Source organism: Mandrillus leucophaeus, unplaced genomic scaffold (assembly GCF_000951045.1).
Source record: "Mandrillus leucophaeus isolate KB7577 unplaced genomic scaffold, Mleu.le_1.0 Scaffold110, whole genome shotgun sequence".
Classification (NCBI taxonomy): Eukaryota; Metazoa; Chordata; class Mammalia; order Primates; family Cercopithecidae; genus Mandrillus; species Mandrillus leucophaeus.
This window is the reverse complement of record NW_012099210.1, coordinates 1944469-1969696: the sequence shown is the minus strand read 5'-3', so window position 1 is coordinate 1969696 and position 25228 is coordinate 1944469. Positions and strand designations below refer to the sequence as shown.

The 25228-nt window shown below is 37.5% G+C and overlaps 1 protein-coding gene and 1 long non-coding RNA gene across 2 annotated transcripts in view; one reads left to right on the top strand and one right to left on the bottom strand.

The window, feature by feature from the left end:
• BAZ2B (bromodomain adjacent to zinc finger domain, 2B) overlaps positions 1 to 25228 on the bottom strand; it is a 423086-nt gene that overhangs the window by 316880 nt on the left and 80978 nt on the right. The window contains exon 4 of the mRNA XM_011991581.1: positions 11879 to 12238. The gene's annotated coding sequence lies outside the window, so the exon portion shown is untranslated. The remainder of the gene's footprint in view (positions 1 to 11878; positions 12239 to 25228) is intronic.
• On the top strand, positions 10936 to 12726 carry LOC105547845. Its single transcript, XR_001007288.1, has 2 exons — positions 10936 to 11091; positions 11385 to 12726. It is a non-coding gene; the product is annotated as an uncharacterized LOC105547845 (long non-coding RNA).

Below are 25228 nucleotides of genomic sequence, written 5' to 3'. Positions count from 1 at the left end.
GGGCGTGGTGGCGGGGGCCTGTGGTCCCAGCTACTGGGGAGGCTAAGGCAGGAGAATGGCGTGAATTTGGGAGGCAGAGCTTGCAGTGAGCCGAGATCATGCCACTACACTCCAGCCTGGGTGACAGAGCAAGACTTGCTCTCAAAAAAAGAAAAAAAAAATCTACAGAACTGACAATATATTGCGTGTGTGTGTGTGTGTGTGTGTGTGTGTGTGTGTGTGACAGAGAGATAGGATGGGGGGTGGGGGAGGAGAGAGAGAGAAACAGAGAGACAGACAGAGAGACAGAGACAGAAACAGAGACAGGATCTCACTCTGTTACTCGGGCTGGAGAATGCAATAATACCTCACTGCAGCCTTGAGCTCCTGGGTTCCAGCAATCCTTCCACCTCAGCCTCCCAAGTTGCTAGGACTACGGGTGCATGCCACCACACCCAGCTGGTTTTTGTATTTGTTTTTTTAATTTGGTGTAGAGACAAGATCTTGCTATGTTGACCAGGCTGCTCTTGAACTCCTAGCCTCAAGTGATCCTCCCATTTTGGCCTCCCAAAGTGCCAGGATTACAGGTGTGAGGCACTGCGCCTGGCTCGATGATTTTTATTTATTTCCATGGGTAGCTGTAGGATTATTTTTAGCTCACTTTTAAAGTGCTGAGATTGTAAATATAGAAACAAACATGTATTTTTACCCATGTACATGTAATTACTTTAGTTGGTACCTGCAATATATTAAATGCTACTTGGAACAAATAAAATATTTGCAAAAATAATCTATTTCACAAAAGGTGTTTCATATTAAAATGCAAAAGGTCAAATTCAAGGTACTACATCATAGAACACTTCATTATATAAAAAAAAAAAAAAAAACAGCTAGGCCGAGTGGTGCATGCCTGTAGTCCCAGCTACTCAGGAGGCTAAGATGGGAGGATCTCTTGTGCCCAGTTCAGTCCAGTCTGGGCAACAGAGCAAGATCCTGTCTCTAAAAAATTAATAATAATGAAAATTTAAAAACAGTAAAATTCTGGTCACATTCAATTTAGCTTTTCTTCCCAGGCATGCCTTATTCCTACCTTCCCATTTCACACATAGTACAAAAACATTTTCACGTTTTTTAAAACAATTCTTCTCTTTTGTGAGTTTTGGCAAGTGTGCCTACGAACAGGCTTTCTGCAGGGGAAAGGGCAAAGACAACTTTTATCTAACTGTCCAAAGTTATTACATGTTCTCTTCCTGGATCAAGTGTTTACTATTTACACTGCCCTTCCCTAACCCTTCAACTTTTTACTTCAAATCCCCAAGGCATGACTACAGATAAGTTATTTTCCCAACAAGTCGCAGAAAATATTAATGACAAGGCACAGAAATTTAATGCTAAAATACTTACACCACTATGGACATAATCTTGATATGTTCCAAGAGGATTTGATTACCTAACAATGCTCCACTCTGACTGCATTTAGAAATCTTATTTAAAATTGTCTCCTTTTTTGTTGTTTCTGCCCAAACCCTAAGAACACTTAACTTTGGCTCCAAAGTAACTCCTCTTTTAAAATAAAGAGATTTGACCCACACCTCTGTCAGTTACTGTTGTCTTGCAGACCCTGTTTTTTTTTAGCATGCTGCACTAACAACCCAGAGAGGAAGAAAAGGTCATTTTGTGACTTACATACAGGCTGCTCCTGATTTTTTCAAATGTTGAAGACAGGTTTTGGTGCTGCTTATGTCATCACAATGGTTTATGTTAACAGCAAGACATTACCCAAAGATCAGAAGCATGTATCAACAACCATGTCATCATAGAAACCAGAAAAGATAGTAAGTATGGCTTCGAACTAAACTTAGACACTAGATAACTTTTATTCCACTGTTTTCCATCTTTAATTTACCTCAAAACTTATCCTTGTACAAGATAAAAAATGGTTACATAAAAGTTTTAAGGTTTTCTTATGACAAATCTCTTGCAAGTAAATGTTCATCACAATACTGCAAATAAAACACATTTCATTAATATGCAGTAATAATGAATTTCATCATTATTATGACGTAGTAGTAATGAAGTTAGGAAAAGACTAACCACTAAAATTTATTGTCCTTGGCCAAGACATTATGTAAAAGATCTTTCATATATTTGTGTTTTGAAAATTTTTTAAATCTTTCCTTTTGCATACTCTTTTAGTGGGATTTCTATTTTTAGTGAAAACCAGTATTGATGTTATGAAAATAGGGGCTATAAATCGTGCTTTTTTTTTTTTGAGATGGAGTCTCACTCTGTCACCCAAGCTGGAGTACAGTGGCACTATCTCGGCTCACTGCAATCTGTGCCTCAAAAAAATAATTTTTGTATTTTCAGTAGAGACAGGGTTTCACCATGTTGGCCAGGCTGGTCTCAAACTCCTGGCCTCAAATGTTCTGCCTGTCTCGGTCTCCCAAAGTGCTGGGATTACAGGCATGAGCCACCGCGCCCGGCCCTCCTTTTTGTCTTTACAGATACGCCCGTTACTAGCAGTCCAGCAGTCTGCTTGTCTTCTGCATTCATCCAAAGGAACTAAAAGAAGTAAAGTGTTTTTTTGAGCCATAGCCATCATCATGGAGAAAAGGGATACACATATATCACCCTCTGTTCTCCACTCAATGTTCTTTTTCTTTTTTTTTTTTTTTCTTTTGAGGTGGAGTCTTGATCTGTCGCCCAGGCTGGAGAGCAGTGGCGCAATCTCTGCTCACTGCAAGCTCCACGTCCTGGGTTCACACCATTCTCCTGCCTCAGCCTCCTGGGTAGCTAGGACTACAGATGCCCACCGCTGTGCCCTGCTAATTCTTTTTTATATTTTTAGTAGAGACGGGGTTTCACCATATTAGCCATGATGGTCTTGATCTCCTGACCTTGCGATCTGCCCCCCTCGGCCTCGAAAGTGCTGTGAGCCACCACGCCCGGCCTACTCAATGTTCTTAGCAGGGGTGATCATGCATTAGGTTTCCAGAAAAACTATTCACAAAAGCATAGGAAAAGAACCAAGGAAAAGGGAGGGATTCTAGTTAATCTCAAAACAGAAGATTTAAATACCTCTGATCAGAAAGGGCGGTTTTGTCAGTTTTAACCCGGCCTCCACAAAGAAGCCTATCATTGAAATGGAGGATTTGAAACTGATTGACCCATCTTCTCCAGAAAAAGCCAAGCAGCCAATTTTGAAAGCAATGGAGGAAAGGAAGGATCCCATGACATTTTCTTTTCCTTCTAGTGGAAGAGGCATGGATGGGTTGGGGTGACCTTGAAAAGGCAGAACCATCCCAGATGTCAAATGGACTGGCTCTAATATAGAGCTCTAGCTCTACATTTGTTCTATAATGGGCTTATGCAGTCCTTCTTTTCTTGGATCTTTTCTTCCTGATCTGTGAATATTCAAAATTTAATTGTTCTTGATCTAGTTCAATGCTACCTAAACCAAAGGGCCTTTTCTAATTAATCCAACGAGAAGCCATCTCTCTCCTATTATGTACTTTCATAAATTGTTATCCATAGCTCTTCCAGAGCATGCTTGGAGAGAGCATTCAATAAAAGCTTGAAGAATGAAGGTAGATGCCTCCTCCTTTTCCTATTATTAATACTAGAATACAAGTATATCAAATATGTGCAATTCTCCTCTAGTGGGTGTCACTGAGTCATTTCACTTTTTCAAACAATGACTAAATTTTTTGTTTTGCTGGGTTACTAACACAGTATAGAAAAATTCAGTCAGGCCAGGCGTGGTGGCTCATGCCTGTAATCTCAGCACTTTGAGAGGCCAAGGTGGGCAGATCGTTTGAGTCCATGAGTTCAAGAGTAGCCTGGGAAACGTGCTAGAACCCCATCTCTACAAAAATACAAAAATTAGCCAGGCAAGGTGGCATAAGCCTGCAGTCCCAGCTACTTGGAAGACTAAGGCAGTGGAGATCACTTGAGCTCAGGAGGTTGAGGTAAACTGGAATCGTGCCACTGCACTCCAGCCTGGGCAACAGAGTGAGACCCTGTCTCCAAAAAAAAAAAAAAAAAGTAAAAATAAAAATTCAGTCTATTAACTCACACTTCTTCTTTTCTAAATATAATTATTTATGTAATGAGAACCAGAAAAGGCAGACAAATAAAATCCTAAACCTCCATTTTAGTCAAAAACTAAGAACTCCTCTTCATCAAGAAGTAGGGAAGGCAGGGAAAACCAGATTTGTTTGAATTTTCTTTCCTTTATTCTGTGATGAGATGCTAAAGAACAGAGAAATAAATGAAAGGACAATAGTCAAAAGGGAGAGAAGAGGACATAAAATAATTTACAAAACGCCTGATGTAATCTCAAATAATGGGAAGTTAACTAATTACAGTTATGATCCTATGCAACTCAAAACTAAAACATAATGCATCATCCTTTAATAACCTTTGGATTTACTGTTTTTTAAAAAAGTACAGCCTACTATCAGCTAGACTAAATTTGGCCATATATTCTGTTATATTACGAACCTATCCAGCCATTTGTGAAGCCAAGAAAGAGTAAAATGCACTCTTAGGACTGGAACTCAACCTTGAAGTGCTGAGAGCTACTTTATCATCTAGTGTGGGGACAAACACATACATGCACATGTGAGCCTAACACCATGTGTGGAAACGCATCATTATAAATCACTCAGGTATTCACTTATTTTAACACACACAAATCAACACAGCTCCCTGTGATTCCTAAAAGGAGAGCTGAAATAGCATTTAACATTTTCTCCTCCCACCCTTCTCACTGAAAGCTTGAGATGTAAAGGTGTTCTCCTCTTTCCTTACAGTTATTACTGACAACATGCAGGAAACTATTATAGCTGTCCTAACTTACCAATACCATCTAAATACTGTAAGAGCCTACCTGTGCTTAATATTCCAAAAGTGACTCAAAATGCAAAAGAGACTCCTTATTAGATTCCTTCTAAAAAACTAGAGTAACTCTACAGTTTTAGGATTAGCATTATTCTAATCCAATTATAAAGTCCTGTCAATTTTCCCTTCTATCTTGCTTTACACCACCACTCATAAGCTAAAAGTATTATACTACTACTTTTCTACATATTAGATGACATTGTTTTAGACTAATTAATCACAATCTACTGTTAATGTTGTTTCCCAAAACTATGTATAACTGTTAAAATATTATTAGCAATATTTTCAAATCAAGGATAATCCTGTTATTGATCTATGGACAAAATAATAAAACACATATTCCAAAAATTACAATAGTTGTAAAATCTAGGTTTGTTTGTTCAGTTCTGGCCAAGATTAACTATATGACAGGTAAGACATGACCTTTTACACTTGTTTCCTGCAATGCTTCTTCATTTTATTCAGCATTAAGTTTAAATTAAATATTTAAAATTGAACCTGTTCTGTGTTGCAAACACAGCTAAAATGAAGAGCTTCTGTAGCAGCAGTGACCAGATTTTAAATGCAGGTAGATCAATAAAAAAAAAAAAAAAAATCACCAAGCACAGGCTCCATGTGAGTGGAATGGTTTATAATAGCTTGCAAATGACTATGTGCTTGCTGTAACCAGCTGTTCTTAAATTATGAATATGCAACCAATTCATGTTAAAGCCAAATCCCAGCACTATTTCTACAGAGAAATCCCAGTAGTTTTGCTTGTTCTACATGTTAGCTCTGTTAAGGATACAAATAGCAGTAAGCTTCTGAACAAATAGGACCAAACTATTGGCATTTCATGCACTAGGTCCATTATCACAGCAGGGAATGTCAATCATTGGTACATTCCTATAACAGCTCAGGCAATATGACAATGATCTCGTAGGAAAAAAAAAATCAAAATCTCTGCAGCATACTCAAAGTCCTTCTGACAACCTAATGCTTTCTTACTACAGCCAATCAGATTGTCAGACCTGACCTACTAGAAGACTTTCACCAAGCTTGAAACATTTAAAAACATCAATCATAAAAACAAAGACAGGACATTGAATTATACAGTATTAACCTCTAGGGTTTGCATACAAAGACCTTAGATTTATTTATGTCCTAGCGAGTTAAGAGCTTCAGTACACCGTTCTTTACACCAAACTGACTGCCAATTTGATGAACCTCTCTGCCCTCAGCAGGAGTGCACCGTCTTTGATTAATGAGTGCATGTTTGTGGAAAAGTGTTAAGAGGAGAAAACAGGAAAAAACACACAATTATGTCTACACATAGCTGAAGTACCAATGCAAGAATAGATTTATCTTCAAACCAAATGCTCCTTTTTCTTATATACCATGCACACATGTGCACAACACAAAATTAGTAAAGGTTCATATCTATGTTGCCGTCATTATTATTATCCCCAATATGCAATAATTTTTATTTGAATGAAACGCATTCAAAAGCCAAAGTACAAGTTGAATTTTATAAATTATAAAAACTATTTTTAAAAATTAACTTTACCTTTTAAAACAAATTGAAATACTCTTACCTTATTATAGTAAAACTTTATGTGGAATAAAAACTACATTTTCACCTCATACTCTTATAAAACCCTATTAATGTTAAAAACTCAATATTTAACTTGTAAATATCCATACTTTTAAATATTTTACATTTCAAACTCTATCATGACTGCCACAAATCAAATAGCACTCAAAACATTTAAAAGTCATATATATTCATTTACTTTTCCTGTTTTCAATAAAGATGTGGCTAATATTTTATAACTCAATATGTAGTTGAAAATGAATTAAATATATTTATTACCCATAATTTCATACTTACTACGGTCAACAGAAAAACCTGTAAATCGAAGTTTTAACTTTTAAAATGACCTTTCTATTGAGAATTACCTTCCTTTAAGAAATCTGATGCCTGAAAATTTCTCCTTAAACTACAGGATGTTTATGTGTAGTACAATTAAGACTATATTATCTCTAAAAATAAACTAAGCACCAGGAGTACTTTAAAAAAATTTTTCACATTTCATACACAATTCAATGTACCATAATTTGATTTATATGAATATCTACCTCAACAAAAATATGTTATGAGTAAATACATTTCTTAAATATTGAGTCATAGTCAAAGGTAATAGAATTACTTTCTTTTTAAGGAGTTGTATGGCTACTATATAAAAAGGGTTGAGAAAGCATAATGCCTGAATATAAATCTTAGCTTTAGTCACAGTAATGTACAACCTATTTAAAAGGAAAGTGTCTCTATAAACTCATGATTTCAGGATATCATAATTCTGGAATCAGTGGCATATTAAAAGTGTTAAAAATTTATATTGTAGAGGAAGTTTTGAGCAAATTATATATTCTAATCAATTTCATATTTTATTTTTGTAATGGCAAACTATTTTAAGTGTTACAAATGTTATGCTCTTTGAAGAATTATTTAAATGCCTAATACACCTAAAGACCTACAAATTAAAAGTCAATAAACACTGGGACTAGAAAAATTCTCTTAACATAGTAATAAACTATATTACATCCTTAAATCCTTAAATCTTATTTACATGTATTTTTTTAAAATGTGTTTTTCTGTGTTGGGATTATCACTTTTCATTCTTCCTCTTTTCTCCCTCCCATTTCCTCTACCACCAAAAAACACCATGCAAATAATTAGAAAAAGTAGAATATGTGTAGGCACCAATGGGATGACACCATTTTAGTATCACATATTTAGTATCACACCATTTTAGTATCACATATTTAGTATCACACATTTTAGTATGATAGCTGAAACTATCAATAAAAGTTATAACAATAAAACATAATTTCAATTTTTAAAAATCATTGAATGTCTACAGTAAATTATTTTAGATCATAGTTTGTATGAATTTTTAAATAACATTCTAGCCTCATTATAAAGAAAAATTAAATACAAAACTGCCTCTTTCCCCAATAATTATTTCTTTTCTTTTCTGATTACCTCCTACAACAAAAGTTTAAAGAAACGGCCAAATGGATTAACATTTATTAAACAGGGCAGCAGTATTTTTAAAACTTCATGGTACAAAATACTTAATTTTATGTAACCAAAAAAACTCTTAAAATACCTAACTAGGTAACTTAATTAATCCCCCAGGAAATCAAATATATTAATAATCACTAAAACTTGATGGCATAACTCCTCTTAAGGGTCAAAATCACCATATTACTTTGTGCTAAATCATATTTCTTCTTTTGGTAGTTCTACTCAGAAACTATAACTTAAAATCCCTTCTCTGAGAAACCTTTAAACCTAAAAGTAATCAAGTTCCAAAATATACTTTCACTAATTCAAGGAGATAAGACAGAAATCCTGAACTTTCATGCAACTGAGATATCCTACATCTTGTATAGTAACACAAAAGTAGCAACAAAGACATTAACAATTGCAGTTCAAGCTGGGAGTGACTGTTCTGTTTCAATTCAATGACACCACTAATGGCTTCTTAGCAGCTCCATGAAATCAACCAGCTGTCAAGTTGATGCATCAGAAGGAACAGTTATGCACTCCCATAAGAAAAAGCAACACATCAGGATGTTTGGCAAAACATCTGCTCCTTTACACTGCAGTTCTATAATAAACATGCAAACAAAGAAATGGGAGAAAGGGCAACAGAATTAAAATTCTAAGGTTTCCATTACAGTCTTATGTGCATTTTAAATGAATGGCTTATAAAAAATAAAAACAAATTTCTACGAAGTTGAATACTTTAAGCTATTCAAAATTTTTTGAAAATGCTAAATATAATTACTCAGAGACTCTTCTAGAAAGAAAAAACTGCGTAAGAATCCATCTATTCTAAAAATTCAAAATAAACTATATTCAAGTAAAATCAGTATCATACTGTTATGTACAAAACTCAAAAATTAAAACTAAAATATATCCTTTCTTCACTTAATAAGTATTTCATAAATGATGCCAGCAGTATTCCAATAAATGCACTTTCAAGACTGAAGAGTTTAGAAGTGTTTTTTCATTAGTGTTTGCAAGAGTAAATGGTACTACAGTTCGGCACTAATTTAAAATGTGAGAACAGTGAAGCTACTATTATCTGGATTTTAAAATATGTACCCATTCCTATTTCTCTCCAATCATTGTAAGAACACAATATTAAGTTCTCATAAATAACTTTTTATTTTTGAAGCATACAATTTGATTTCCTAAAAAAAAAAAAAAAACAAACTTCATCATCATCATAGGTTTAAAATAATTTTAAATTCAACCACTTGTTTCAAATACTTGTAAAAATTACTTTTTTCTATCTGAACCATACAAGTGTCTTAATGTTGTCCAAATTATTGATTATGCAGCACAGTGACAATAATATGTACAGTGTTTACAATAGGTGTGAGACATCAAATGTACTTAACTACCATTTTCTTAAACTGCTTATCCTCTGTTGCTTGCCATTTATAATCTGCCAAATCTTCTAGTCCTTTGTTGCATGTATAATTTAGAACCATCTGTTCTATGTGCTTTTAACTATTTAAACATTTTTCACCTACCTACAATTCACATAAATGGCAGACATTCAACTTTCTATATAGCATATTACATGAAGCAAATTCCTGGATAAATAACACCAAAGAAGACTGCTACAGAAATAAAAACATACCATATAGAACATAAATTTTTGTGTGTTAGACAAATCTTTTCAATGTATTCAGAATTGTTTCTATTAGCTTTTTTTAAGTTAATTGTAGTCAGTGTTTTTCCCTCAACCCAGAAGACAAAGAGAATGCAAATTAAATACAGACAGTTTCATGTCCTTGTTAGAAGAGACGTAAATATGCTGACTGAAAATGACTACAGGAGACAGAATTCCACTTTCCCATTCAATTTACAGTGCCTCTTATTTATATACTAGTCAGTGTATCATTAAGTTTGGTCATGTGACCAAACCAACTTTTGTGAGGCGAAAAACTATGTTAGACAAGCAAATTAAAACAGTGCTAGTTTTTATTGTTTATCTGTTCATAATGGCTGACAAAGAGTTTATAGCTAGCGATTATATCTTTTAAAATCAATTCTGCCTCTTAAATACTCAAATGTTTGACTTAATATCTGCTACTAAATTTTAAAAGTATCCATTATCTTAAGGTATTTTCCATAGTCATTTCTCTTCAAAATCTAAATAATAGAAAAAAAAACCTCACATCATTTTATTATAAACGGGGAGCCAGATAATCTAAAATAACCATACATAAATATTAACCAAGCTAATTTTCAAAAAATCCATAGGGGAGAGTAGAACAAGTAAGAAAGGGATATACTGACTACAGGTAACAGTTGAAACCTTTAAATTGAAAAAAATACACAAAAACTAGGTAAATAACAAATGACGCACAAAAGTTTACCATTTTTTGCACAAAATCTTCCACCTGTTACCAAAACATACAATACGCAGACTTCATATACTCATTTTGAGAGCAAAACACAAATATAAGCCACACAACTTATCAGTAACCTGTAAGTTACACAATCCTATACAACAGGAGAAAAATTAAGCAAAAAATGTACTCTTGGGAAAATTTCTCCATAAAGTTTACATGACGTCACTGGGCCCCCGGAACATTCCCTAAACTTTGAGCCTTATCCAGACACACTTCCTAATGCTTCTTTCCTTTCCTCAAAAATAAAAAAGAGACTTGGGAATAAAATTGCCCAAGATGGCGAAACGCTTGTTGTTTAGAGGGCAGGGAAAAAAATGGAGGATATTGTAATATACACAAAGGGATAAATTTCAACAACTCGGCCAAGGACTGCAGCTGCTTCCCTCTTTATAAGGAAGCAACAGACAAAAGATAAATACAGAGGGAGAAAGAAAAGAAGAGAAAATCTCCCAAACAACAGACCCAGCTCTGACTCTTCAAACACTTCCTTCCCCTTCCCAAATCCCAATTCTGGGGTTCGTGAAACTACTTAAAGGGGAGGGAGTCGCGAAAGAGAACGGGGGCGGGGGGGAGGGGTAACGAGAAGATTGAAAGAGGGAAGCAGAGGAGTTGGGAGCTGGCGGTCGTTCCCGGGGAAGAACTGCTAAAAGATGAGACCAAGGCACAGACCTTACTGTATGAGAAGCAATGCTCCTCAAACCTTCTGCGTCCTGACATAGACCTTCCCAGGTATCCAGATCTTTTCCCAATCCCACCTGCCCCACCCCCACCCCCGCTCATCTTCAGTAAACTCAGAGCCTCCAGCTACACACGGGAGAGCTAGAGGCCCGAGCCGGGGAGTGGGGGTGGCAGACGCAGCTAATCAGTCCGAGAGGGAAGAGGGGGCGGAGGCAAAAAAGGGCAGCAGGAGGCGGACGGGGGTGGGGGGTGATCCAGAAACTACCCCGGCAGGGAGTGGGGGAGCAGCGGATATTCCGGGGTAGGAACGGCCATCGCAACGCTGACAGAGGTGGTTTTTTAAGAAGCAAAACTGTTGGCCGCGACCGAGCGCTGGAAGCCGAAGGGGAAGAGGAAGGAGACGCGAAGCCAAGGCGGCCGGCACAAAGGCGGCGGACTCGCGGCGGCAGCGCCTGCCCGGCCGGGAGCACACCCCGCGGCCCTACTCCAGCGAAGTCCCGCACCGGCTTCTAGGAATAAAGTTTACGTTCTCCTGATGCCGCACCCCCCACCTCCCACCCAGGACGGCACATCTCCGCGGCCTCCTCCCCCAAACTCCACTCGGGACCCCGAGAACCACCCCAGCCTTCCGGCCACCACAACAAAGAGCCGCACCGACCGGCGAGGGTAAACAGCGGCGGAGGGCGAGAGGGCGGCGGGGCGAGCGCCTCCACGCAGCAACTCCGGAGTCCCCCGCTTGCCCGAGCGCAGTTTCTCCGCTGCTGTTTCCACCAGCTTTGTAACACTGGGAATTTACATCCTCACCCGCACCCCTCACGCCCGAAGATTTTAAACTCACCTTTACTTTCGAACTGAGAGTTGCGGTAGATGGGATTTTTGCCTTTTCCCCAGATGGTTGAAGGTTAAGATTTTTGGAAACCCCACCACCTCCTTATTTCTATTATTATTTCTGCAAGAAAAGTATAAAGAGAGTTGTAGTGGAGGTGAGATTTGTGATCGGGAAAGCCCTCGACTCCCTCCTTCTCCGTCTTCCGCCTCTCTCTCTCTGATTAGTTCCTATCCAGCAGCAGATTGAAGCAGGAGATGATTCTTCTCAAGGTTTGTTCAGCAGCTTCACTTCTAGGCGAAGGCTTCATGAACCAAGTGACGTCAACCAACAAGGCTTCTCTCTCTCTCCTCTCTCTAACAATGAAAGTTGCTGTTAACAAGGGAAAAAAAGAGAGAGAATTGTTTATACCATTTCAGTTCCAATAATAAATGACCTATCAGCTCCTAAAGGAGCTAAGGGAGGGGGTTGCTGCTTCTTTCCAAGAATACTGTAGCTTTGAGTTTGCACCGTTCCTTGTCCCAGGAAAAAGTTAAGCAACTTAAAATGTTTTGCTTTGCTTTTAAAGAAGACAGGACAGAAAATGGGACTTAAAACTTAGTTTTTTAAAAACAAAAGCTACAGAGTAGGGAGCATAGGTCAACTACCATCTCCACCTAAACTTTTTTTTGTTCCTAAACTCAGAATTCTACAAACCAAATAAATTAATATGCCGAGATTTCGCGGATGTTAAAACTCAAAAAGCAGGATGCAAGATGGTCCCGGGGTAAAATTCTACTGCCTTTCTACGAACAAGTTAAACTGGCTGTAATGTTTACGCACTAAGTTAAAATAAAATTTAAATAAAAGACGTTAAAATAGTCAATTGTTTTAAAGTTACATGCACACACTGTAAAAGTTAATCTCGATAGCTTTTTTTCTAGTTTCTGAGAGGTCAGAAAAAAGCATAGCAAATTGTAGGCACTGAACACTTTTTAAAAATCAAGTTATGAGTAAGACTGGTAGCCCTTTGCTCCTTTAAACTACACACGCAGTCATATGCTATGTGTCTATCCCCAGAATCTCTTCCAACTCTGTTTTTACCCTTTCACTCCCCCAACCCCAATTCCCAAATCCTGCAACCAATCAAGTTAAACTAAAGATACAATAATCTTTAGTTATTGGTAGTAATGGGTGCCCCATTCCCTCCCGCACCCCATCCTATAGATTCCTAAAAAAAAACAATTTTTTTTGAAAGCCTTAATCTTGATAACACTTTGTTAGCCAAGAAGATACGTTTTTCTTTTTTTTATAAGTTCGCTGAGGTACCGTTTTTTCCCTCCAGAACACAAGAAACTCTCAAAGTTCATATAACTAAATATTGCCTAATTTAATTTTCAGGATGAAGAGTAAGTAAAAATTAAGCTATCGGAGAATAATTTGATCATCTATGTATATTTTATACATTTGTAGATAGATGTATCTTAAAAGATGCTATTGTTTTATGTTTCCTCTTCAGCCACTGGCTGTGATTTTAATTGTGCTGGAGGATCTTCATTAGTATTAACACATGGGGAGATTTCACAAAGCTGCTTCATTAGGAAAAAAAAAGCTTGGCAGACTAGGTCTTTTTGCATGCACTGAGAATGTCAGCCTTACCTCGGTCATTTGTAACATAATAAGTGCAAGTACAATGATTGCAATGCAGGAGCTCTGGGGGAAGGGCAGAAATACTGCCTGTCTAATAGGGATATCTGAAAAGAAGGCTGCTCATTACATAGTAAAATGTATGCTAAAAATTAGTGAAGATGATGTCTCAGGAGACTGATGCTAAATAAATTAATGTGCTGATATGTTTTTAATTATTATTTTTGTAGTAGTTTATTTCATTCTCAGGATTCACATTGAGCAGCAAAGCTGTGCTAGCACTTATTGATTTTTTTTCCCTGCCACATTCCCGGAATACAGATTTTAATCATTTCACTACACCACACTCAGTAATTTCATTAAAAAGTGGAATCTTCCATCCCCAGAAAAGCATTTAATTTCAATGACATACAATTTCTCTTTTAGCAGCAAACTGTCTCTACAGTAAAAACTGGCCTAAGGTTCAAATGCATAATTTAATCCCGAGTTTTCCATGCTCTGCATTCCTTTCAAGCTATAATTTGAGTAACTACCTAATAACTGTAATAAGGACAATAATTTCCTTATAATATATTATTAACTCATATTTAATTAACTCGGAGGCCAAGCTCTGTACATGTGTGACTGGGTCAACAGTTCTATAATCTCAAAATTTACTAATAATGTTCCAGAAGAAAAATATAGATTAAAATATAAGTATGAATGCACTTAGTATCTAAGACTTCTATCCCAAGTCACATACAAAAAAGTTAATGCATTGTTCTATAATGGTGGTCATTAAATAAATAATATTTTTAAGTATGTGGAACTAAAAAATGGAATTCAGTGATATTTCTATGTGTAAAGTATTGAATATTAATATTTTAACAATCTATTACTGACACTTTACCTAATCATTAGCATTACTGTTGAAAATATTTAATTTTGAAAAGATAAGGAAAATGTGCTAGATTCAAGTTATCTTGATTTTCATAAAGAATTCTCCCAAAATATACTTTGCTTGAAATAAAGTTAAGTGGCACATTGTAACTTGAATAATTAAGAATACATCCTTTACTTAAATACTTCAAACAATATACTGCAAAGCATGGTTCAATTTTTGGTGACAATAATATTTTGAAATATTGGCATTGCAGATGCCACACTGGTTTCCCAAACAGTGGTTTCATAAGGATATGTAATTTATATTGCCTGGATTTTAGAAAAGAAAGCTATGAAAAAAAAAATTTTAAGTAATAAAATTCATTAATTTAAATTGTGGAAATATGTCTAATCAACAGAAAAAACAGAATATATGTAATGAAAGTGATTACTATATAAAAACTCAAATCATTCCCCTGAGTAATTTTAGAATCATAATTCAAAAATTTTTATAAGAATATGTATATGCAGTTTCAAGCTGGAGCCACATACAACGCAAAGTTGTCTTTTACTTGATTGTACAAGGAAGTAACTTATAACAAAATAATCTTATAATGAAAAGGTTGGAAAAAAGGAGAAAAGGGGTGACAGTGAAAACCTTGATTTTAATGTCTTTTAAAAACATTTTAAAACATATTTTTATTATGAAGGGCTCGTTATATACTTCAGGAAATATCTGTGACATTTTCAATGATGAAGTTATGTGGAAATCAATAATTAACAAAATAGTTGGTAAACGACTGACAGATATCTCAAATTCATAAATGTATTTCTCTATTTCAGTAAAACTCAATAAAAACTTTAATTTTATATTAAAATATATGTTTAAAATTACTTAATATTATTTGGTAATTCAGATATACTATTCAATTTAATCTGTACTTTTAAACTGATTCTTCTTAAAAAAGAAATGATGTCCTAGAAATTTTAAACTGAATTACTCCAAGTATTTGATACCTTCTTACTAAGAAATTGTGCTTAAATTATTTTAAAAATATGATTCCTTCCCTTTTTTCATGTTATACTTGATCTTTTCAGAGATTATAACATAATCATACAGTTGAGGGGGAAAACTTCAGATAAAATAATTGCTATAGTTATAAAATAACTTAACTCCCAACAACACTTAGTCTTCTACCCAAGATCATCATCTATATTAGTACTGCATCATGTACATAATTGTGAAAGAATTTAATGATCAAGCAGATCTTTTCCAATTTTAGTGAAAAATTAACTCTGAAATTCTATATCTATTTACCCATCCCACAGACTAATTATGCCACCAATATGGACTAAATTGTTGCACTTTCTTCTATGAAGCAGCATCTGTTTTTAGGACAAAGACAGAACTTCTTAAATAGGTAGATATAGAGAGAGAGTTGGATGGCTATCTAATTTACTACTGTGGGTATTGTAGATGGTTTCTCAAAGAGTAAGGAATTGCCATGTACAGAGAATGAAGTCTAAGAAGGCTGACTACAAAGAAAAACAAACGAGAGATCTCAACAGTATAACAAGCTGGCCACTGTTATATCTTGTTTCTGTTTCAGTCACTACAGACTAATGAAGCTTTATTTGTTTTCATTCATTGAACAAACATTTGAGTGCTTGCTATATGCTACGTGCTATGCTAGAGGCTGGAAAAACATGAAAAGCTCACATTTTGGTTGATGTGGAAAGTGTGAAATTCCTGGGAGATTAGAGACTCATATAAATCACATTATAAAGATACAAATAATAAAGTTTTGTGAGAATAAAGAGGATAAGGCAACTAATTCTCACTGGGAGACTAGAAAAGGCTTTATCAAAGAGATGCCATTTGAATTGCATCTTATATACTGAGAGCTTACCAGGCAAAGAAGTTCAGGGTGGGAGGTGGTCTTCTAAATGAAAGAAACAATAAGTGTAAATATGCAGAGATACTAGATCTGGTGTCTATCCACTAGTGAGAAATTCTGTATGCTTGAATATTCAGTATGGGGAAGGACAGAGATAAAGGGATGATAGGGATGTCATGACCAAGATGAAAGCTGGGACCTGAGAGTAAAAGGCGTAAGTACCCTGGTAAAGTGGTTGAATTTATTCTAAGAGCCAACAAAGGCTAGCAAAGGAGTGGTATGATGAACCTTGTTTTGAGGGAACAATAACTGTATAGGCAGTGCAAATGATAGACTGCAGCATGAAGGGATTGCTTAACAGTCCATAAGAATGATGGTAAGAGACAGTGGCGTTGGAGATTTACAGCCAGATATTTCTGAGGTAAAATTTCAGTTTGGTGACTAACTGAAAATAGAATTAAGGAAGAGGAAGGAGTGAAAGAGGACTAGAGAAATTTCTGGCTTACAGTAGATGGTGGAGTCATTAACTATGGGCCAGAATACATAAGGGAAAACAAATCATAAAGTAGTCTGGAATTAAAACCTGGCTATGATGCTTTATAGGCCTCTTTTAAAAATAGGATTATCAGAATCAACTGTAGAGACTGTTTTAAATATCTAGAATTGTCCCCAGTGTCCAGAATTCACTATGTGAATTTAAATGTCCCTAACGTCCAGAATTCACTATGTCTGGGTGGGGGTCAAGTATTTCTTTTCCTCTTTAACTCTAAAGGTGCTTCTGATAAACATCCCTGATTAAGAACACGGCTGTAAGCATAAATTTGTTATAAAATTCAGTTGGAAAAAGAAACAAGAAAAACACAGGAAATCTTGAAAAAGAGAGCTTTGCCGGGGGTGGAGGGGACAATCATAACAGATACTAAAGCATTATAAAACCTTTAAAACTTAATAGTTAACACTGGCACATGCATAAAAAACCAATAAAACATAATAGAAAAATGAGAAATTGACCCAAGTACATATGGAAATTTAGTATAGATAAAAGCTGTATCTCAAAACAGTGAGGAAGAGATGGAGTTTTTGATAATTGGTGTTCAAGGCCACGCATGGTAGCTCATGCCTGTAATCCCAGCACTTTGGGAGGCCAAGGAGGGAGGACTGTTTGAGGTCAGGACCAGCCTGGGCATCATAACTAGATCCTGTCTCTACAAAAAAAATTAAAATTAGCTAGGTGCTGGACGCGGTGGCTCACACCTGTAATCCCAGCACTTTGGGAGGCCAAGGCAGGCAGATCACCTGAGGTTGAGACCAGCCTGACTAACATGGAGAAACCCCATCTCTATCAAACATTACAAAATTAGCCAGGCGTGGTGGCACATGCCTGTAATCCCAGCTACATGGAAGGCTGAGGCAGGAGAACTGCTTGAACCCAGGAGGAGGAGGTTGCGGTGACCCGAGATCATGCCATTGCACTCCAGCCTGGGCAACAAAAGCAAAACTCCATCTCAAAAAAAAAAAAAAAATTAAGCATGGTGGTGCATGCCTGTAGTCCCAGCTACCAAGGAGGCCAAGGCAGAAGGATCACTTGAGTCCAAGAGGTCAAGACTGAAGTAAGTCATGATTGTGTCACTGCACTCCAGCCTGGGCAATAGAGTGAGCACTGTCTAAAAACAAAGTGGTGTTCAAATAACTGGGTATTCATAAGGAAAAGGATAAACTTGGATCTGTTCCAAAAATAAAACTGAAAAAGATCAGATATTTGAACATGAAGAATTGAACCTATACAAATACTAGAAAAAATTGTGGGAGGATTCCCCAATAATTAGAGAGTAAAGAAAACTTTCCTAGCAGTGGTCAAAACCAGATGCAATAAAGGGAAATATTGGTAAATCTTACTACATAAAATAGCTTTTCTATAACCAAAACCAAAACACTGCAAGCAAACTATAAAGACAAATGACAAACTGTAAAGAAATACTTGCAACTTATATGAGACAGTTGAATAACCTTATATGTAAAGCCTGCCTAGAAACAGAGAAGAAAAAGGCTAACAACCTGATAGCAAAATTACTAGAGAGAGAAGCAGCCATTTTAGAGAAAAAGAAATGGGGTCGGGTACAGTGGCTCATGCCTGCAATGCCAGCACTTTGAGAGGTTGAGGCAGGCAGATAATTGAAGACCAGCCTAGCCAACATGGTGAGACTGTCTCTACAAAAAATACAAAAAGTAGTGGGGCATGGTGGTGTGTCCATCTTCCCAGCTATTCGAAGCCTGGGAGGTCCAGGCTGCAGCAGGCCATGATCAAACCACTGGATTCCAGTCAGGGTGATAGAGTGAGATCCTGTCTCAAAAAAAAAAAAAAAGAAGAAGAAAGAAAGGAAGAGAAGGAGGAAAGGAAAGAAAGGAAGAAAGAGGAAAGGAAAGAAAGGAAGAAAGAGGAAAGAAAAGAAAGGAAGAGGGAAGGGAAGGGAAGAGAAGGGAAGGAAGAGGGGAGGGAGAGGGGAGAGGGAAGGAAAGGGAGGGAAAGGGAAAGAAAAAGATGAAGGAAGGAAGGAGAGAGGAAAGGAGGAAGGAAAAGGAAAGAAGAGAGAAAGAGAGAAAGAGCAAGAACATGCACGAGAGAGTGAGCTGGGTGCAGTGGCATATACCTGTAGTTGCAGGTACTTGGGAGGTTAACTTAAGAAGATCACTTGAGCCTAGGTGTCTGAAGTTGTAGTGCACTATAATTAACCACTGCATTACAGCCTGGGCAACATGCAAGACCCTGTCTCAGAAAAAAAAAAAGACATACACACAAAAGAAATGCCCAAGGGCATTTAAGGGGAAGAAATTCCCCTTAAATGAAAACATTAGTAATCTTGCTTAAAGTAAGAGAAATGCACATTAAGAATTACTGAGATGCCGGGCATGGTGGCTCATGCCTGTAATCCCAGCACTTTGGGAGGCCGAGGCGGGCGGATCACCTGAGGTCGGGAGTTCGAGACCAGCCTGACTAACATGGAGAAACCCTGTCTCTACTAAAAATACAAAATTAACCAGGCATGGTGGCACATGCCTGTAATCCCAGCTACTAAGGAGGCTGAGGCAGGAAATTCGCTTGAACCTGGGAGGTGGAGGTTGCAGTGAGCCAAGATCGTGCTATTGCACTCCAGCCTGGGCAACAAGAGCAAAACTCCGTCTCAAAAAAAAAAAAAAAGAATTACTGAGATACTATTTCTCATCCTTCAGATGCCCAAAAGTCCAAGTTTTACAAAACAAGCTGTTAGTGAGTGAGGCTCCTGCAGAAAAAAAGGGGCAGTTTTTTGTTTCTTTTTTTTTTTCTTCTTTTTGGGGTACAAAATGGAAAAACCCCAGCAAGGGAGAATTTGGCAGTATGTAACAAAGTTACATACGTGTTTATTTTATTTTTGCTAGCAAATTTCACTTCTAAGAATCTGACCAACACTGACAAAAATATGAAAATAGGTATATATACGGGAAGTTATTCACTGAAGCACTGTTACAGCAAAAACCTGGAAATAATCCAAATTATGTGTCATAATGAAATGGTTGAATTAATTATGGTACATTCACACAGTGGAGTACTATGCAATTTTTAAGAAGGCGTGAGGCGGAGCCCAGCAAGCTAAGATCCAATGGCTTGAAATTCTCGCTGCCAGCACAGCAGTCTGAAGTCAACCTGGGACACTTGAGCTTGGCGGGGTGAGGGGCGTCCGCCATTGATGAGACTTGAGTGGGTGCTTTTACCCTCACAGTGTAAACAAAGTTGCTGGGAGGTTTGAACTGGGTGGAGCCCACCACAGCTCAGCAAGGCGTCTGTGGCCAGACTGCCTCTCTAGATTTCTCCTCGCTGGGCAAGGCATCTCTGAAAACAAGGCAGCAGCCCCAGTCAGGGTCTTATAGATATAACCCCCAACTCCCTGGGACACAGCACCCGGGGGCAGGGGTGGCTGTGGGCACAGCTTCAGAAGTAAACGTCCCTGCCTCAGCAGCGGATATCCCAGCACAGCGTTCGAGCTCTGCTAAGGGTCAGACTACCTCCTCAAGCCGGTCCCTGACCCCTGTGCCTCCTGATGGGGAGACACCTCCCAGTAGGGGCTGACAGACACCTCAAATAGGAGAGGTCTGGCTGGCATCTGGCAGGTGCCCCTCTGGGACGAAGCTTCCAGAGGAAGGAACAGGCAGCAATCTTTGCTGTTTGCAGCCTCCGCTGGTGAGACTCAGGCAAACAGGGTCTGGTGTGGACCTCCAGCAAACTCCAGCAGAGGGGCCTGACTGTTAGAAGGAAAACTAACAAACAGAAAGGAATAGCATCAACATGAATAAAAAGGACATCCACTCAGAGACCCCATCCAAAGGTCACCAACATGAAGCACCGAAGGTAGATAAATCCACGAAGATGGGTAGAAACCAGCCCAAAAAGGCTAAAAATTCCGAAAACAGAATGCCTCTTCTCCTCCAAAGGACCACAACTCCTCGCCAGCAAGGGAACAAAACTGGATGGAGAATGAGTTTGACTAACTGACAGAAGTACGCTTCAGAAGGTGGGTAATAACAAACTCCTCTGAGCTAAAGGAGCATGTTCTAACCCAATGCAAGGAAGCTAAGAATCTTGAAAAAAGGTTACAGGAACTGCTAACTAGAATAACCAGTTTAGAGAAGAACGTAAATGATCTGATGGAGATGAAAAACACAGCACGAGAATGTCGTGAAGCATACACAAGTATCAATAGCTGAATTGATCAAGCGGAAGAAAGGATATCAGAGATTGAATAGCAACTTAATAAAATAAAGCGAGAAGACAAGATTAGAGAAAAAAGAATGAAAAGGAATTAACAAAGCCTCCAAGAAATATAGGACTATGTGAAAAGACCAAACCTACATTTGACTGGTGTGCCTGAAAATGACAGAGAGAATAGAACCAAGTTGGAAAACACTCCCCAGGATATTATCCAGGAGAACTTCCCGAACCTAGCAAGACAGGCCAACATTCAAATTCAGGAAATACAGAGCACAACCCAAAGATACTCCTTGAGAAGAACAACCCCAAGACACATAATCGTCAGATTCACCAAGGTTGAAATGAAGGAAAAAATGTTAAGGGCAGCCAGAGAGAAAGGTCGGGTTACTCACAAAGAGAAGCCCATCACAATAACAGCAGATATCTCAGCAGAAACCCTACAAGCCAGAAGAGAGTAGGGGCCAATATTCAACATTCTTAAAGAAAAGAATTTTCTACCCAGAATTTCATATCCCGCCAAACTGAGCTTCATAAGCGAAGGAGAAATAAATCTTTTACAGACAAGCAAATGCTGAGAGATTTTGTTACCACCAGGCCTGCCTTACAAGAGCTCCTGAAGGAAGCACTAAACATGGAAAGGAATAACCGCTACCAGCCACTGCAAAAACATGCCAAATTGTAAAGGCCTTTGACACTATGAAGAAACTGCATCAACTAACAGGAAAAATAACCAGATAGCATCATAATGACAGGCTCAAATTCACATGTAATACAAACCTTAAATGTAAACAGGCTAAATACCCCAATTAAAAGACACAGACTGGCAAAATGGGTAGAGTCAACACCCATTGGTGTGCTGTATTCAGGAGACCCATCTCACATGCAAAGACACACATACTCAAAAATAAAGGGATGGAGGAATATTTACCAAGCAAATGGAAAGCAAAAAAAGCAAGAGGTTGCAATTCTACTCTCTGAGAAAACAGACTTTAAACCAACAAAGATCAAAAGAGACAAAGAAGGCCATTACATAATAGTAAAGGGATCAATACAACAAGAGGAGCTAACTATCCTAAATATATATACACCCAATACAGGAGCACCCAGATTCATAAAGCAAGTTCTTAGAGACCTACAAAGAGACTTAGACTCCCACACAATAATAGTGGGAGACTTTAACACCCCACTGTCAATATTAGATAGATCAACAAGACAGATAATTAAGAATATTCAGGACTTGAACTCAGCTCTGGGCTGAGCGGATCTAATAAACATCTACATAACTCTCCACCCCAAATCAACAGAATATACATTCTTCTCAGCACCATGTCACACTTATTCTAAAATTTACCACATAAGAAGTAAAACACTCCTCAGCAAATACAAAAGAATGGAAATAATAACAAACACTCTCTGACCACGGTGCAATCAAATGAGAATTCATGATTAAGAAACTCACTCAAAACCACACAACTGTGTCCCTGGGACACAGCACCTGGGGGAAGGAGCAGCTGTGGGCACACTGAACAACCTGCTCCTGAATGACTGAACAACCTGCTCCTGAATGACTACTGGATAAATAACAAAATTAAGGCAGAAATAAAGATATTCTTTGAAACTAATGAGAACAAAGACACAATATACCAGAATCTCTGGGACGCATTTAAAGCAGTGTGGAGGGAAATTTATAGCACCAAATGCCCACAAGAGAAAGGAGGAAAGATCTAAAATTGACACTATAACATCACAATTAAAAGAACTAGAGAAGCAAGAGGAAACAAATTCAAAAGCTAGCAGAAGATAAGAAACAATTAAGACAATTAAGAACCAAAGGAGATAGAGACATGAAAAACCCTTCAAAAAATCAGTGAATCCAGGAGTTGGTTTTTTGAAAAGATCAAAAATAGACCACTTGCCAGACTAATAAAGAAGAAAAGAGACAAGAATCAAATAGACACAATAAAAAATGATAAAGTGGATGTCACCACGGATCCCGTAGAAATACAAACTACCATCAGATCACACTATAAACACCTCTATGCAAATAAACTAGAAAATCTAGAAGAAATGGATAATTTCACAGACACATATACCCTCCCAAGTCTAAACAAGGAAGAAGTTGAATCCCTGAATAGACCAATAACAAGTTTTGAAATTGAGGCAGTAATTAATAGCCTACCACACACAAAAAAGTCCAGGACCAGATGGATTCACAGCTGAATTCTACCAGAGGTACAAAGAGGAACTGGTACCATTCCTTATGAAACTATTCCAAAGAACAGAAAAAGAGGGGATCCTCCCTCTTTTTATGAGGCCTGCATCATCCTGATACCAAAACCTGGCAGACACACAACAAAAACAGAAAATTTCAGGCCAATATCCTTGATGAACATCAATGTGAAAATCCTCAATAAAAAACTGGCAAACCAAATCCAGCAGCACATCAAAAAGTTTATCCACCACGACCACGTCAGATTCAACCCTGGGATCCAAGGCTGGTTTAACATATGCAAATCAATAAACGTAATCCATCACATAAACAGAACCAATGACAAAAACAACATGATCATCTCAACAGATGCAGAAAAAGCCTTTGATAAAATGCAAAACTCCTACATGCTAAAAACTCTCAATGAACTACGTTATTAATGAAACATATCTCAAAATAGTAAGAGCTATTTAAGACAAACCCACAATGAATATCATACTAAATGGGCAAAATTTGGCAGCATTCCCTTTGAAAATTAGCACAAGACAAGGATGCCCCCTCTCACCACTCCTATAACATAGTACTGGAAGTTCTGGCCAGGGCAATCAGGCAAGAGAAAGAAATAAAGGGTATTCAAATAGGAAAAGAGGAAGTCAAATTGTCTCTGTTTGCAGATGACATGATTGTATATTTAGAAAACCTCATCTTCTCAGCCTAAAATCTCCTTAAGCTGATAAGCAACTTTAGCAAAGTCTCAGGATACAAAATTAATGCACAAAAATCACAAGCATTCCTATACTCCAATAACAGACAGAGAGCCAAATCATGAGTGAACTCTCATTCACAATTGCTACGAAGAGAATACAATACCTAGGAATCCAACTAACAAGGGATGTGAAGGACCGCTTCAAGCAGAACTACAAACCACTGCTCAAGGAAATAAGAGGTGATACAAACAAATGGAAAAACATTCCATGCTCATGGATAGGAAGAGTCAATATTGTGAAAATGGCCATACTGCCCAAAGTAATTTATAGATTCAATGCCATCCCCATCAAGCTACCAGTGACTTTCTTCACAGAATTAGAAAAAACTACTTTAAATTTCATATGGAACCAAAAAAGAGCCCGCATGGCCAAGACAACCCAGGCAAAAAGAACAAAGCTGGAGGCATCATGCTACCTGACTTCAAACTGTACTACAAGGCTACAGTAACCAAAACAGCACAGTACTGGTACCAAAACAGATATATAGACCAATGGAACAGAACAGAGACCTGAGAAATAACACCACACATTTACAACCATCTGATCTTTGACAAACCTGGCAAAAACAAGAAATGGGGAAAGGATTCCCTATTTAATAAATGGTGCTGCGAAAACTGGTTAGCCATATGCAGAAAACTGAAACTGGACCACTTCCTTACACCTTATACAAAAATTAACTCAAGATGGATTAAAGACTTAAATGTAAGACCTAAAACCATAAAAACCCCAGAAGAAAACCTAGGCAATACCATTCAGGACATAGGCAAGCACAAAGACTTCATGACTAAAACACCAAAAGTAATTGCAACAAAAGCCAAAATTGAGAAATGGGATATAATTTAAAAAGAGTTTCTGCATAGCAAAAGAAACTATCATCAGAGTGAATAGGAAACATACAGAATGGGAGAAAATTTTTGCAATCTGTCCATCTGACAAAGGGCTAATATCCAGAAACTACAAAGAACTTAAACAAATTTACAAGAAAAAAACAAATAACCCCATCAAAAAGTGGGGTGGGTGAAGGATATGAACAGGCACTTCTCAAAAGAACACATTCATGCAGCAAACAAACATACGAAAAAAAGCTCATCATCACTGGTCGTTAGAGAAATGCAAATCAAAACCACAATGAGCTACCACCTCATGCCAGTTGGAATGGAAATCATTAAAAAGTCAGGAAACAACAGATGGCTGGAGAGGATGTGGAGAAATAGGAATGCTTTTACACTGTTGGTGGGAGTGTAAATTAGTTCAACCATT